A 3,265-nucleotide genomic window follows, 5' to 3' on the forward strand; every position below is an offset into this window, starting at 1 on the left:
ACACATCTACTTGCTGAGCTACACACATTACTCTCTAGCTACTTTACAGCAGTCACACAAGGCTTTATAGTTTCCTCTACAAACGTTGTCCTCAGATTGTTCAGAGCAGCAGGTGTGTTCCTCCTGCTCCCCCCATGCAGAGCTCCTGTCCTGGCCTCCATCCAGACCCTCTAGGCCTTACACTGGCTCCTGTGGAGGGACTGCATCTGGTTGTGGTTGTGATGGAGGACCTTGCAGGAGTACAGCTCTCCTGCCATCCAGCGCTCCTGGCTCAGGCTCAGGGTGCTGCTGCTGCTGTAGAGTCCGCTCTTCTCCTCCTCTGAGCTGCTCAGGACCCCCTCCGTCACCTCGGTGCCGTCCACCTCCCAGCTCACCACGGCTCCCTGAGGAGAGTAGCCGGTCAGCAGGCAGGCCAGCGTGGCCGAGCCCCCAGAGAGCTGCTCAGAGGAGGGGGGAAGCAGGGAGACTGAGGGCCGGATCATGGAGCCAGCTGGAGGGGAGAGCAGAGACACACGAGGAGCAGATTAACTTCCACTGTAGGAAAGACAGCTGAACATGACAGAGGTGACGTTACTGAGGGTTAGCTGTGTGCATGATGCTGTGGTCACACAGAGACATGGGATGGAGGGAGGATTTAACAAATACAACGCTGACTGGAGTTCTGTCATTTACAGGAACCAATCTTCTCCTGCGGCTCTCCTCATTAAATCATTATAGAATCATATACAATGTGACTGAGGAGTCATTGGAATAGAAAAGTTTCATTAATCATCTGTAAACTGTAAGCAGTGAAAGACTTTGACATCTGTCTGTTTCACTTCCTTTTCATCACTTTGAACTAACGAACCGTGAACACAAACTGCAGCGACACTGAATGAACAATAAACCCTCTTATTAGTTTGATCAACATTAGATTTTATAACGTACAGCTAACACACTAACAGATGTTTCAATGTTACAAAATAAAATACTGCATCTACTTCACCAAAACATAATCTATAATAGGAAAATAATATGCAGTGTTTTCCTAAACTCCAATATCAGCCTAGATTAATGAATAATAAATATCCAAAAAGTATAAATGATCCTAAAAAATGATTTGGTTCATCACATTTACTTTTGACAAAGCGATTATAATATTGAACGTTGTAGAAATCATAAATCTGTGATACTTACAGTTAACGATGAGTTTGGTTCCTCCACCAAAAGTGTACCACAGTGATACAACCTCGTTAAGTGGCCGTACAAAAACCTCCTGTACTGTGAACAAGCATCTGTCCACTGAAAACAGAGTTATTTTATAGTAAGAATTCATAATTAATCATTTATTTTCAATAAGTCATGATTTATCTCCTATTCCTTCAACTTCTACATGTTTTTTTAACAATTTTATAGCATATTTTTAAATTTGAGATACAAATCTATCCACTGAGGAAACTCTCTGATTTTTCTAATAATATAGAAATTATTATAAATAATTTAATCTAGAAAATGTTTCAAATTATATGTATTCAAACTTATTGTATAAATGAATGTTGATTATTTAATTTTGTTTTATTTTTCTACTCCAGACAGAAAAAGATTACAGCCTCCTCATAAGTCATATTTTCAGTCTTATTTAAGTTCATACATGGTTAAATGAACATGATGCTTATAGATAATAATGATTTACAAAATCATATGATGAAAAAGTGAAATATCTGATAGATTTGCATTAAATCCTGTCAGTAAATGAACAGCAGACAAACGTTTCATACCAACCACAGTGAACACAAACGTATCCTTAAATCCTCAACTGCACTTTTAATGTGAGTGTTTTCCTCTGTTCCATTAAGATCCTCCATGTTGTTCATCCGAGCCGTATTCCTCCTGATTTCGTGTCCCACGTTGCCTTCAGTCTGTTGAGAGCAGAGAAATCATTTCCATAGAGAGGAGGCTTTGCATCGTCAGCTGATCCTCCAGTGAACTGAGAAGCTTTATAGTCCTGTGAGTTCAACACTGCAGGACTCAGATCTGTCAGTCAACACAGCAGAGACCACAACCACCATGACTCTCATCACCATCCTCATCTGGACGCTGGCCTGCTGCTGGTTTACAGGTTCGTTGGCTCGGCAACATCTCAAACACGACGCCTCGCCTTTTCTCTCCTTTCCTTCTGCTGATGAATGAATGATTTGTTTTGTCCTGCAGGATGCAGCGGTCAGGTGACTGTGACTCAGCCTCCAGTAGTGACATCTACTCCAGGATCCACTGTCGCTCTCACCTGTAAGACTAGTCAACGTGTTGCCACATATGTGGTATCCTTTAATGAATATGAGGCTTTGTCCTGGTATCAACAGAAATCTGGACAGCCTCCAAAGCTCCTGATATATGAAGCTAGCAATCGTCAATCAGGAACACCATCTCGGTTTAGTGGCAGTGGAAGCAGCTCTGACTTCACTTTGTCCATCAGTGGAGTTCAGGCTGAAGATGCAGCAGTTTATTACTGTCAGAGTGCCCATGTCATAAACGGTGGGGATGTGTTCACACAGTGATTTGTCGCCGTACAAAAACCTCCTTCAGTGTGACTGAAGTGAGAACGGCCTGCTGCAGGTGCAGAGGGTTGTTGAAGAGACGGTGTTGAGAATAACTGGTCCAGTGAACACAACACCAAGCAGAGTCACCAAGCAGAACCACAATGACTCTAAATAAAACTGAAACAGACTCACAGACGCTCTTCCACATGCAGTTTTAAACTCATATTCTTATCAGTTCATTCAGTCTCTTTGAGAGTGAGCTGGGGAGGTTAAAATCTTGTTGCACTATAGCCGCTGATAAAGTCCTCAACAGTGTCTCTACTGATAGCTGCACAAAACGATGGAATATAACAACAGTACACAGAAAAAAAAGAACCAATTCATTGCTAAATGATTTAATTCTTAAAATGTAGTTCATATTAAATATCACAAACTAATAAGAAAGCTTGTGTACTATCAGGTGTAATATCAGATATGATGCTGAGATGATCAACAGGACATTTTTCATAATGAACATGACCTAAAAGAAACACAGAGACACTGACTTCTTATAATCCACAGTTTTATTTTAGGATGGTATAACCTTTTTGATGTATGAATAATTTAAAATGTTTGTTTCTTAAAGTAATGAACATAAAGAAGATTATGGAAAATATCAGTTTAAAAAAAATTCAGCATTCACTTTAAAAGCCTGAATAGAAAGCTGTGAAATTAGAATGATGTAACCTGGAATGTTATTGTGTACAATT

The 3,265-nt window shown here is 40.5% G+C and overlaps 1 pseudogene across 3 annotated transcripts; it reads right to left on the minus strand.

The window, feature by feature from the left end:
- On the minus strand, positions 1-2,183 carry LOC311015993 (Ig kappa chain C region, B allele pseudogene; annotated as a pseudogene). 3 transcript variants are annotated; one of them, XR_014599489.1, is made up of 3 exons: positions 1,758-2,183; positions 1,177-1,281; positions 1-490 (listed from the first exon to the last, which is right to left on the minus strand). The product of XR_014599489.1 is annotated as an Ig kappa chain C region, B allele pseudogene (transcript). The 3 variants fall into 3 exon arrangements; XR_014599487.1 differs by lacking the exon at positions 1,177-1,281 and having other exon boundaries at positions 1,762-2,183; XR_014599488.1 differs by lacking the exon at positions 1,177-1,281.
- Between the last annotated feature and the right edge of the window lie 1,082 nt (positions 2,184-3,265).

This window comes from Eutrigla gurnardus (genome assembly GCF_963514095.1).
Source record: "Eutrigla gurnardus genome assembly, chromosome: 7".
NCBI classification, from domain to species: domain Eukaryota; kingdom Metazoa; phylum Chordata; class Actinopteri; order Perciformes; family Triglidae; genus Eutrigla; species Eutrigla gurnardus.